Consider the following 13,097-nt stretch of genomic DNA (forward strand, 5'->3'; position numbering starts at 1 on the left):
TTGTTTAAGTCAGAAAGCTCAGCTTCGACGGCTTCCTATCTCTAGCAAGCGAAGTTTCACATACAACACCCTGTGTTTCAGGACTACAAGATCACTAATGCAAGGGACCTGGTTTTGCTTAGCCATCTATTTGATTATAGATAGGGGTTTGTGTGATCTAGTGTGCAGAGGTTCTGTACTTCTACTAAAATCCCTTGGGGAGTGTGCTAAGTAACAGTGTTTACACTACTTTTCTTGTAAGCTTTAGTGAACTTCAGAGCCATTCTAAATGGCCTACTTTTGTGAAGTGGTAATATAACGGCACCAGTGAAAACAATCAATTTAACAAGCAAAAGTAGTAATATACAAATGGCATGGAGGTGCTTAGCCAAGAAAAGTGGCATCCTCTTAGGTAGCATTTATTGCGACAACTAAGAAGATGATTTAAGAAAACAGTTCATTCATACTAACAATTAAGAGAGTAATGGCGAGGCCTTCTGTAAAAATAAGCTCGTTGCACTTTTCATGGATGCAGCAAGTAAGGAGCCCACACACAGGTAGACACTTCAGTACTTAGACTGCAAGAGCATGGTGTCAGTTCCCAGTATTCCCAAACGCATGGCACTGCCGCAAGCAGGGGGATACCCGGCCGTTGAATTGACCTGGTGCCCAGGAGCAGGGCAGGGGTACAACTGGATGAACCTGAGAGTGAGAGCCCTTTAAATGTTGTCCCCCAGGGGCCTCCCCCTGACCCCTGCCCTACTCTAACCCACTGAGCTGTTTTATAGATTCACACAGAAGCTTGCAGCTCTACTCAAGGCACAGCCAGTGGCGGAAATTTCTGCCTCCAACTGAAACTCAGGAAATAGATGAGAAGTGGTGCACAACAGACTCCTACAAGAATAGAGACGAGAAAGTACATCAGGACCGCTCAGGTTATTTATCTCCATCTGCAACAGTAGGACTTTCAGGCTATTCCAAGATGTTCTGCCTTGCCTACCTGACCTCTGTGGCGATGTTTAAGTTGCTAGGACACTGTGACAGTTTGTTCCCCCAGGAGACCAGCTCCTGAAGGAAGGTAGAGCTCAGTTCATCGCTTGCATGACCTGGCTGTGGGTCTTAAGGAGAGATTTTTGGGCACAGTGGAGCTCAGGGAATAGCAATTTTCAAAGCATCAGATGGACATCTGGATTAGCTGTGCAAAGCTGTTGCTTTCGTGAAGCTATTGTTGGTGGTTGCTACTCAGGGGTATACACATTGGGCTGATGGAGCTTGGCTGCTTCTGACACATTGATTTTGATCACTGAGATCCTTGCAGTTCTGGGGTGGGTTCTGACTACTACTTGTTACCAGGCCCTCTTAGGGCTGTCAGTACTTTCCCAGTGTTGTTGGAAACTTTTTTATTTTCAGGAGATAAAAGAATATGGATGGAAAGAATCCTTACTCATGACTAAAATTTGTGAAACATCCAAGAGGAAAGTTTTCAGATATCTTTTTTTTCTTAGAAATTTCCAGAGTGCCTTTTGACCACTGGCTGGACTGTGGGGACCATGGGTGGCCATGCACATTTAGAAGAACCTTGAACTTTTAGAGAGAAGCGGGGCTGGGCATGGTTTGTCTTTAGTCTCTAGTCTATGTCCAGTGCAGAGTGGGTGCTCAGTTCGTGGATTAATGAGTGAGGTGTTAGAAATCTCAGCCATTAGGAGGGATAGAAGAAGAGAGCAGGATTAAGCAGACAAGGAGCCCAAAGGTGTTTTAGGTTGTGGTGTACAGTAGGCCACGGTAGAGGACGTGTTCCTAAACATTTGTTTGAGGTTGGTGTAAGACCATCAGGGATCTTAACCAAACATTTCGAAGAACTACCAACAGCAACAGCAAGACAACATCCCAAAGGAACCGAACAAGCCACACCCAAGAATGGTGTTAAACAGACCTTTATTAGTGTGGCCAGAGGGCCCCTCAGGCAACAACCCTGAGCCCAGAGTACAAGAGGGTTTTATACGTTTCTAGAAGAGGCGGAAGCAAGCAAAATTACAGAAGCGAAATGTGGTGGTTATAAGAAAGGAGCAGAACATATAGTTTGCACAGGATGAGGGTGTGCCAACGTACAGAGCTGTGGTTAATCTCTATGGGAATGCCATTTCCATGACAAAGTGTAGGGCTATGGTTAATCTTTACAGGAATCATCTGTTTTACCTGGAATATTCACACTTGGTGTATGTTCCTGACCATTTTCCTGAGTAAACGCTACTTTTTTAGTGACCTTGGGCCTTTGTTGTCTTCTCAAGAGGGCGAGTTTAACCTTTAAAATGGCGTCCACGCTGGCACTTTACGCCTGACAGTTGGCACCGTCCTCCTTTGGATGGAAGGCAGGGTGTCCGTGTTTCACACTCCCGTCATTTGACATAATTGTGGCAGCACCGGGTACCTGTCCCTGTCCATATGGATCATGAGGACGAACATTTTGCCCACTCCGTGAGCCCAGAACTTGTCCGGTGAAGCCAGTGCTTCCGGGTCAGGGAGTCACACAGCCGGAAGTTACTTCCTCCCATTTTCCATGATTCTCTGTGAGAAGCTCTGGGTGGCAGGAAGTGGGAACCAAACAAGAGGAAGAAATAAAAAGTTTCAGTACAGCACGGGAATGGGTCTTAGGAAAGGAGCAGGGGTGCAAAGGTCGTGGGTTTCCGGGAAGCAGGGCCTGCCTCAAAGTGGTCCAGCCAGGGCTCCTCGCTCGGCCGGCCCTTGGCACCCAGAAAAGTGGCCTGGTCTCCGGGGGACTGGCAGAGCAACAGAAGGCAATGGCTGAGTACCTACAGCTGTCCCAGGCCCTGGCGCTGATCCGCCTCCGAAACCCGCCGGTCAACGCCATAAGGTAACCTGCTCCCTGCCCTGGTCCTGCAGCCCGGCACAGCCCGCTCTGGGGGGGCTGCGGACTTTGCCTCCCCCTGCTGGTTGAAACCGAGAATACAGACGCGCAACTGGTGTCCTCCAGGCCCTCTCCCTGGGTCAGCTGGGTTCCTCTATGCAGAGAACTCTGCTCAGGGTCCAACCGGTCAGGAGACAGAGGCTGAGCGGAGGAGCTGGGCTGCAGCAGGGTCTGTGGATGCCAGCTCTGTGCAGAACTCTGCCTGCACGCAGTTTGGCTTCTCAGAAGAGCTTTGGGTTCCAAAGGTCTGGACTCAAGGTCCAGCCTTGAGCCCCCACTTCCAGGGCAGGCTGCCCTGAGGAGTGTGGTGAACGAGTTAGCAACCAGAAGACAAAGTGGTCGGCCCCACCCCGTAGGTACTGGAGATCGAACCCCCTGGGGGGGCCTTCAGACTGATCTGCCCCCTCCTCCTCTTTGTTTCCATTTTGAGATAAGTTCTTGCTAAATTGCCGGGGCTGGGCTTACATTTGTGACCCTCTAGCCTGGCCTCCCAGAGTGCTGTGATTGCACACATGCACCACCTGTGCATAAACTTTCTTATGTATATAAAGAAAGGGGCTTGGGACGTTGATTAGTGTGTAACACTTGCCTAACGTGCTTGAGGCTCTGTGCTAGATCTCTAGCACCGCCCATATATGATAAATATGTGATATATGATATATCATATATATGAAAAATTAGGGTCCCCATTAATGTTAATGTAGTGAGTAGATGAGAATTGTCCCTTTCCCAGAAATGCTAAATTACTTCTGTTCTGTTCTACACCTCAGGGCCTGTGTGCTCCCATGGGGGACTCTTATCAGAGTAAGCCTGATAAGCAACCTTTTAGAAAAACTACTTTTTACCTTTATTTCATTATAGGATCTCATCCTTGTGTGGTGCACTTAGAGTATTATTGTTGAAAGTGAAATGAGTGTTGCCTTTTTGAAAATGAATGAATGAAGGAAATTTGCTTTGATCCTTCCACGTCTTGGAATAAAGTATAGTTCTACATCCGCCTTGGAAAGCACCACCTATCCACAGAGAATCAGATTCGTGGAAATTATAATTTAGAAAAGTATATATAAAGCACAACAGAAAGATCTTTGGTTAGAATTTGTAGCACATGTTCTGGAGCAATAAGAGACTGAAAGGAGATCTACTCATTTTAATTAACTTTTTAAAATCCTAGGTATCAGATTTGATTTTATCCTTGGTATTAATACATACGTATTTTAGTGTGAATGGTAGTGTTTACTAATATAAAAAATTACAGAGGTAAAATTCATATAGGATGAATTTCACTTACATTTCCCAGAAAAAATAAAATCATTATGTTTGTTCTGATAAAGGAAAAAGTAAGTTATATGAATCCATGTGAACTTAGGGCCATCTGTATACTGACTGGAACTAGTTAGCAGGATTCTGTGATGGCTTGGCTCATCGTGGGCAGCTGCACCCATCAAGACCTTCAGAAAAATGTGCCATAATCTAATACCTATAACTAGCAATATTCTGATAACTACTTTAAATGTTGCAGCATTGAACCTGTATTCCTAGACACCCTTAGAAATGCATCTACCTCATAATGTTGTGAGGATTGGATAAGATGGGGGTTATAAACTGTTTTAACAGGTGTTATCTGTCCTTGTTCTATCAGTTTGATGCCTGCTACAAGCCTCTACCCACAGAGGGCTGGGGATTTAGCTCAGTGGTGCCACCACCTGCCTCGAAAGCACAAGGACCCAAGTTCCCTGTACCAAAAACAAAAACAAAAACAAAACCCCACAGACCCTTAAGCTCAGGATTCACTTCAAGTTAATCAGGACTCCCTTCATGCTGGAACATATACTTCCCTGCCTGTTCCCATTGGTCTTCTGAATATTTCACCAATGTTTATAGATTTCCTGTTTTTTTTTTCTCTTAATACTTTTCTTTCTTTTTTTCTCCCTTCAGATTCTAATTTTATGTGGGAGGTCATCTCATCCCAGCTCACTTAGAGATTCTCATTTAAATAATTACTTTCTTTTACCCAACCTAATAGTTTAAATCCTTCATTACTGGCTTATCCAGCTGTTTCCTTCCATTCTGATGAAAGCCAATCCTGTTTGTAGGTGTAGGCTGATCACTAGAACTTTCTCTAAAAAGATGGCTTTCCTACTATTTTTTTTTCACTGTAATGCATGTAGTAAGAAATCTCATGTTTTATATAAAAAGTCAAGAAAACGTACACACAAACATGCAATTGGTAACAAAGTTTTGTAAAACCAAATCTATCTGTATATATTTGGCATAATGTATTTTCCCTTCCCACTTCTTGGTTTGAAAAAATGCAGGTCGCAAGCCACAAACTTAATTTGATAACCTTGGTTAAAAAAAAAAAGTTATCCAAAAGAGAAGCTTGCTGTGGTCAACAAAGCTGAAGAGCTGTGGTCAGCACTCCTGAAATTATTTTTGCCTCAGAATCTGTACCCACACATGAAAATGTTAAGGGGAGGAAATGCTTTCTTAACCCCCTTTACTGTATTGGGAGGTCATGGCCTCTCTCCATCAGGTGACTCTAATAAGGCTTCATCCCTTTCAGCCATTTTCCTTTCTTTTTTCCCCATCTATGAATTTTTCAAAGTAACAAAAATAGGTAAATAAAAAAATAAAACAAGAATTGGTTAAATAGGAAAAGCCAGTCTCTTCCCCCAAGTGGCATTGATCAAGCTAATTTTGGCCCATTTTGTAACTGTCATGCACCCAGAAGGAAATACATGCCCTTTGGACATATATTAACCCTGGGAACAGTGTTAAGTAATGGTTCAGAGTCTGTTTTTCATGATCAGATTTGATTTCTAATTAACAGAAGCAAGAGGCTTAATTCCTGTGGGTTAAGAGACTAAATGTAATTAGGTGAAAGGGAATTCATGAGGCAAGTATGTGCCTTTCTCCCCCTGAGGTTTTGACCTTTATTGCAGGTCTCAGCAATATGCCATTTATAGAAGTTTCTTGTTAAGATGTTTTTACCCTGTATATGAAGGAAAGGAGCTATTACCTCATTCCAGCTCTTTCATCAAGTTAACAAGTTCCTCAGTTGTTTTTTGTTTTTTTGCTTTATTCTTTTCTTTCTTCTTTCTTTCCTTTTCCCCTTCCTGTTTAGAGATTCTTATGTGAATAAATTACTTTTACCCAAATACTTTGGATCCTTCATTACTGGGTTAGCCATTACTGTTGGGTCAACACTTATGAAATTCTATCTTCACGCGAGACTCCATTCTCAGCCTCTGAGGTAATAAGGGGGAAATTGGGCATATGGGGGCGATTGAATCCAGGCCCTTCTCAGTACATCTCTCTTTCTTTCTCCCTCTCCCTCCACCCCCACCCCTCTTTCCAGTCAGGCTCTCACCAGTTTGCCCAGGCTGGGCTCACATTTGCAAATCTTTTGCTTCAGCCTCCCAAGGTGCTAAGATTTCAGGCTTGTGCCGGTAGGCAGCGGAACCACTAAGCTAAATCCCCAGCCCTGAAAAATACTTTTATAAGGGCTTGTTGTCTGTGCCTTGCTGCAAGGCTGTGATTCCTGTAAGTCAGCTGAGTCTAGTAAAGTTGTTTTTGTTACAGCCGTTTTTGTTTTTTCTGCTTTTGAGGTTTTCACAGTCAACAAGTACGCAATACAGGGGAGAGTGGGTTGAAATCCCTGGATTCCCACATCTGCCATTCAGCCAGTCGTGGATAGAAAATGTGATTAGGTCCAAGATGACTGAATCCCTACTGACCATGTTCTTGTCATTATTCCCTAAACAATGCAGTATAACTATTAACATGGCATCTGCCTTTATTTGGATAGGCTAAGTAGTCCGCAGGTGATTTGCTTGTAGGTTATATTCAGAAACTACACCCTTTTCCATAAGGGATTTGAGCATCTAGGGATTTTGTTGTCCTGGGGAATGGGTTCTTGAAACCCATTTCTTCTCACAAATACTGAAGGATTTACCGCACATGCCTTTTGGACTTCTCAACATTATGTAATGGTTCAGAACCTGTTTTCACTACACATTTGTTTCCTGATTAACCAGTTGAAAATAAGAGGTGTTTTTGTTTGATTTCCTCTCAGTTAAGAGGTGAGAAGTAACTGGGTTAAAGGGAATGTTGTACACTTCAGCAGGTACTTCTTTATTCCTTGAGGCTTTGACTGAATGCTGCTGGTCTGAATACGGTGGCTTTTATAGAGGTTTTTGTTGTTGAGGTTTCTTTTTTTAATTTTTATTTTACCTTGTACAATAAATAATGGACACTTATAGAGGAATCAGAATTCCAAGGCAAAATTTACTATAGTCTGCTTCTAGCCGTTTTTATTTATTTATTTATTTTTCAGTACCAGGGATTGAACTCTGGTCCTTGCGCTTGCGAGGCAAGTGGCAGAGCCACTGAGCTAAATCCCCAGCCCTACCATTTCTTTATTTTAGTAGTTTTTCACTGCTACCTAGGGCCTGGTCTCTTCATCAGCAAAGCTGTATTCTACTAAGCCCCTGCTTGTTGGCAAATTCTCATCTCTTGGTCTTGGTGGTCTGGGGCTTTCTTGGTGCCGGCTCACCATGCTGAGCCTCTCCTGCTCGTGTGGACATGGACATGTGTCCATAGGATTTTCCCTCAGCTCACTTTTCTTTCTTTTTGCTAGATTCACCCAGTCTCTGGTTAGCTATCTATTCTGTGGGTGACTTCTGCATATACAGACTTGGCAACGTCTGCTGCATACGCTGTCTTTCTGTACCTTTGCCCTCACCCTCTTGGTTCCTTGCCATTAGGCTTGATGTAACAGAGAACTCACAAGTAATAGTGCATTAAGCAAGAAAAAGTTACTTTTTCTCCCAGCAGTGTGGAGAATATATGGCTGCCCCACAATGATCCGGGGCCTGAATTCTGTCTGTTTTGTTTTGCTGCTTTCAAAACATGGTTGCTACCTTTTGATCCAAGATGATCCAAGATGGCTGCTTCTGATTTAGCGATTGCATCTGCATTCTTGCCAGGAGTGGGGAGGAAAGAAAAATAGAAATCCTTTAAAGGCTCTTTTGAAAAGTTGCATATACCAAATATGCTTCCATTCCATTAGTCTGAACTCAAAGCCTTGAGCAGATCTTACTGAAAATAGACTGGAAAATAAAGTCTTTTTTGTTGTTGTTGGGGTTGGGACTGGGGTAGGTTGGACTGCGATGTATCTAGCTGAAAGCTGGATTTTTGATCACTTTGAAGAAGATGGGAGGAATGGTGACTGGCAGCTCCTGCCACTCCTAGATTGTTTTTCCTTTAATTTTTCTTCTATTTTGCCAATGTGACAAATTGAAAGGAGTTTTGTCCCTCTCAGAACTTCTGCATCACTTTCTTTGTACCTTTACTGTAGCACTTATCTTAATGTACCTAACTTGATAGCTGTGTGCATCTACCAATCTTCTCTTTAGAGTGTACATGAGATATATAATCATTGGTAAGTGCACATTCCAGGAAGTCCCATTAGAGCAGAGTGGAGGAAAATAATATTGCTTTGAAAGTGGATGCATTTACTCAGTGCAGTGATTAATTCACATTAGACACATATATTATTGTTAAACAAATGACAGCCTCAATAATACGTACATGTAGTTTCTAGCCACTGTGTATATCTCTTTATTTTTCATTACTAGGGGAAAATCTCTGTGATAGTAGAAATGTAATTCTGATCAATTTGCTTCATGTAGTTTTTTCTTTTAGTTTGTACTCCATGGAATAAAAGGAATACGGAAAGCTGTATCAGATAATAAAAGCCATTTTGATTTCTGGCAAATTCTGCACAGGCAATTAGTATCTAATCCTACCCCACTCTCTCCAGAATCCAGCCATAGAGTAAGTAAAGTTGATGCCGTGTGAGCCGCCCATGTGGGTAACACCTAGTGGGAAACTGCAGGAAAGACAGGACTCTCCTCTTGAAACTCAGGCAACAATTTACCCTTCTTCTCTTTTATACTGGGCTGGGCCTTTGGATGAGACTCAGTTCCAGGCATGATGGCCATCATACCTGCTACTGTCCATCTGCTCTGCCGATGTCCCCTCCACCATCTGAGCCTGAGCAGGTCTCTTCCATCTCCTGGACCTGAGTTTCTCTTCTGTTGAAAGTAGGGGTGGTAATATCTGTCTGAGGGGATTTAGCGTGATTAAATGTTACCTTATCTGAGTACCCTTAACCCACTGCTGCACCCAGAAGCCGTTTAGGAAGTGCTTTTAATTCACACAGTGTTGAAATGGAACTCACTTTCCTTCTGATGGGCACCCACCGTGGTGACTGTGGTGCTGCTTTACTGGGTCATTGTGTGAGAATGTGCAAATATGACAAAAGATCCTAATGTGATGATTTATTCAGTGCTGTTTCAGCACCTCTTCCTTTTTTCCCCAAATGAATATATTAAACCTTTTGACAGAAGTCACATGGATACCAGGGCCACCTGAATTTTACTGTAGCTGGGGTATTTGATGCAATAGTAGCCTGAAAAGACACATGTCACATGACAATAAATAAATATGAAGGTATTAATCATAATGGCTACCGCTGACCCTCACTGCTATGTCAGCTCCGTGTAGCTTATTATTAATAATAGTGAAAATTGTAATAATTTACACACATTATATTTCAATGCCCAGTAAATCCTACAGTCTTCATCAACAGATGAGAAGGCTGAGCACGACGGAGATTTAAACAATGTGCTAAACATTCACCAGCTCTGAAAGGACTTCCTCTTAAAACTGGCTGCCTGGGATGATGACTTTGAGAAGTGGAACAAGGGGCCAAAGTTACAGATAATTTGATATTTATTGTAATAAAGAGGTAGAAGAGAAAATATAATTAAAATTCATGGCTAGAAAAAAAGTAATTCTTCTAGAAAAGCATTAAGTGTCATCAAATGATCTAATGGATTTACATAGAATAACGCACCTGCAAATTGGAAAGTGCATTCTCAAATGCCTCTCGAACATTTACAAAGTTGAGCAGACATTGTTTCCATAAATTTCATTTAGAATACACTCTCTGACAACAGTGCAATGCAAGCTAGAAATCTGGACTTTCGAGATGGCAGATTAGAAGCAGCCGGTACTTGGCAGCTTCTCCACGAGTTGGAATGAAAACAACTAGAGAGCAGCTGCTTATCAAGGTTGTGCCCGTGGGAAGACGGGGAAACTGAGCAACCCACTTGGAGGAACCCAAGATCTGCGTAGCCCAGCAGAGGGCGGGAGGGAGCCCCCTAGCGGCGGGTGGGCAGCAGCGCCCCAGAGGGCAGGGATGCAGGTAAAGAGCAACCCAGGAAGTACAGCTAGCAGGGAAATCAGCGCAGGGCAGGAGGGCACCGAGCACAGCCCTCTGGGACCCGCACAGCAGGCCGCTGCGCTTCCTTCCCTGTACTTAGGCGCTGGAGCAAGGAGCCATCGTGAGATGGTTTTTGTCTGAGCTTGATGCTTGGGGAAGCAAAGCTCCCTGCATCTTCTGTACCCAAGAACCCACGGCAAGCATTTCCACAGTGGGTATCTACCTTGAGACCCAGCTTGGCCCCATTGGAATGCTCTTGAAACAAACCCGCTGAAAACCCCACACTGTGGGAAATTTCTTGGTGATGAGGAAGAATGGAGCTCGCTGCTCCTGTAAGGCTTGACAGTTCGGGTAGCCGTGTGAAGGGTTTGTGGGGCCAGCTGGGCTTGCGTGATTCTGCACAGGAGTGGGTCTGGGAACCCCAGAGTTGCGTGTGGGGGTTCGTGCGGGGCCTGCTGCGCGTTCCTCTCCCAATATAGCTGGTTTTCTTTCCCTTTAAGTGGGCTTTGCAAAGTGCACTGGAGACCAGGATGTACTGCGGCACCCTCCCGTGTCAGCCCAGGCCCAGGCGAGTGTTGTGCACATCTCTCCAGAGTGAACTTCTGCCAGGCACACTTTGGGTTCCGTGCTAGGCAGCTGAGAGGGCTTCCAGCTGGTTGAGTCCGATCGGCTCCTACTGGTCTCCTGGGCCACAGCACAAAAGAAAGAAGGAAGAGGTGGATAACCTCTTGGAAGAGTCTTGGAAGAGTGCATTCCTTGAGACCATAATGTTCAGGGAAATAAATCAGACACACGAGCTTAAATATTGCTTGGTTTCTCTCATATGAGAAACCCAAAGTATAAGTAAATTGAGGAGCAAAAAAAAAAAAGATCATAGAAAGCAGGGAGATAGATCTTTTGCAAATGGGAAGGTGACCAAGAGATGGGGGTGGAGCGAAGAGAGAGGAAGAGGATGTAAAAAGAATTAAGATGCACTGTGTCCAGGCGCCAGCTCCCATGGAATCCCATTTACGAATGAAAAACAAAGAGTCAAAGGGCGCATGGGTAGCAAACCTCATCCTTGTCCACAAGATTGACCACTTCATTAGAAACAACACTTTCATTTTAATAAGAATTATTTTTGTGTTTGTTGCTCTGTTCAAAAATGTATTTTTTTCTGTTTCTTTTTTCTTTGCTTTCTCACTGTCTTTTTTCCTTGATGAACGTAAGTGTAAAACTCCTCAGTAAAATTCTTGCAAATGGAATTCAACAACACAGTAAAAAAACCATATACCATGATCAAGTTGATTTTAGTCCAGGGATAAAAGGATGGTTCAGGGCTGGGGATTTAGTTCAGTGGTTCTGCCACCTGCCTCACAAGCACAAGGTCTTCGATTCCAGGTACCAAAAAACAAAAAACAAAAAAAAAACAACAACAACAAACAAAAGAACCCCCAAAAAACCAAGATGGTTCAACCGACACAACTCAGTAGGCACTTACAGCACATAAATCGAGTGGAGTATTAAAATCATGTGATCATCTCAGACACGGATAAAAATATGGTTTATTCAGCCATAAAGAAAAAAATCATGTCACTCACTAGAAAAAGATCCCTTCATGATAAAATTTGTGAAGAAATGAGTTACAGAAGGTTTATACCTCAACATGATAAAAGCTATGTGCAACAAACCCTTAGCCAATATTTTGCAAAGCCGTTGTTAGAAAACATCATGGTATTGGTATAAAAAGGGACACATAGAAATGGGATAGAATAGCGGGTCTGGGAATATACCCGTGCATCTATGCTAATCTTCATTTTAACAAAGGCAAGAGACACATATTTGAAGACAAGGCAGCCTCTTCAACAAATGGTTTGGGGTGAGGTGGGGTGGGGCGGGGCGGGGATTTAGCTCAGTGGTTCCACCGCCTGCCTCTCAAGTGCAAGGACCCAAGTTGGATCCCTGGTACCAAAAACAAAACAAAACAAATGGTTCTGGGAAAACTGGATAACCCCATGTAGAAGACTGAAACTAAATGACGCTTTCTCACCCTGTACAAAAAATCTGCTCAAAATGGACCCAAAGACCTCAATGTAAGAAACTACTACTAGTGGAAATATAGGGGAAACACTTGAAGATATTGGCGCGTGCAACGATTTCTTGAATAGAATTCTGGTAGCTCAGGAAATAAAAGCAAGAAAGGGCAAATCAGGGCCAGGGATTTAGCTCAGAGGTTCAGTGGCCTGCATTGCAAGCGCAAGGACCTGAGTTCAATCCCCGGTACCAAAAAGAAAAAGAAAAAGAAAGGGCAAATGGGATTACATCAAGTTAAAAGGCTTCTGCACAGCAAAGGAAACAATCAACAGAAGAGTGAAGACAAGCTGCAGGATGGGAGAAAATAGCTGCCAGCTCTCCATCTGACAGGATGAAAATTCAGACTATGGAAAGAATTCAAAAAATTGGCAACAAAAGCACAAGTAATCCAGTCAATAAATGGGCAAATGATCTGAACAGACTCTTCTCAGAAGTACAAGTGCCCAGTAAATACATGAAAAAAGGCTTTACTCTTTTAGACACTTGGGAAATGCAAATCAAAACTTAACAAAGATTTCACCCCACTCTAGTCAGAATTACTGATTTTTTTTTTAAAAGCTGGCAAGGATTGGAGAAAAAAAAAACTTCATACACTGTTAGTGGGAATATAAGTTAGTATAGCTACAATGGAAAACAGCATGGAGGTTCCTCAAAAAACTAAAAATAAATCACCATATGATCCAGGTGTACTGCTTCTGAATATATACTTAGAAGAAATGATGTCAGCATACAAAAGAGATACCTATGTACCCATGTTTATTGTGGTACTATTCACAACAGCCGAGATAAGGAGTCAATCTAAGTGCCTAACAACAGACTTAAAAAAAA

General features: G+C 43.1%; 1 long non-coding RNA gene across 1 annotated transcript in view; it reads left to right on the forward strand.

Moving 5' to 3' along the window:
* The first annotated feature begins 2,549 nt into the window (after window positions 1-2,549).
* Window positions 2,550-13,097, forward strand: part of LOC104862322 — a 37,938-nt gene continuing 27,390 nt past the window's right edge. Inside the window, exon 1 of the long non-coding RNA XR_780273.1 lies at window positions 2,550-2,851. This is a non-coding gene — a long non-coding RNA (uncharacterized LOC104862322). The remainder of the gene's footprint in view (window positions 2,852-13,097) is intronic.

This window comes from Fukomys damarensis, unplaced genomic scaffold (genome assembly GCF_012274545.1).
Source record: "Fukomys damarensis isolate Sample0158 unplaced genomic scaffold, DMR_v1.0_HiC HiC_scaffold_12, whole genome shotgun sequence".
Classification (NCBI taxonomy): domain Eukaryota; kingdom Metazoa; phylum Chordata; class Mammalia; order Rodentia; family Bathyergidae; genus Fukomys; species Fukomys damarensis.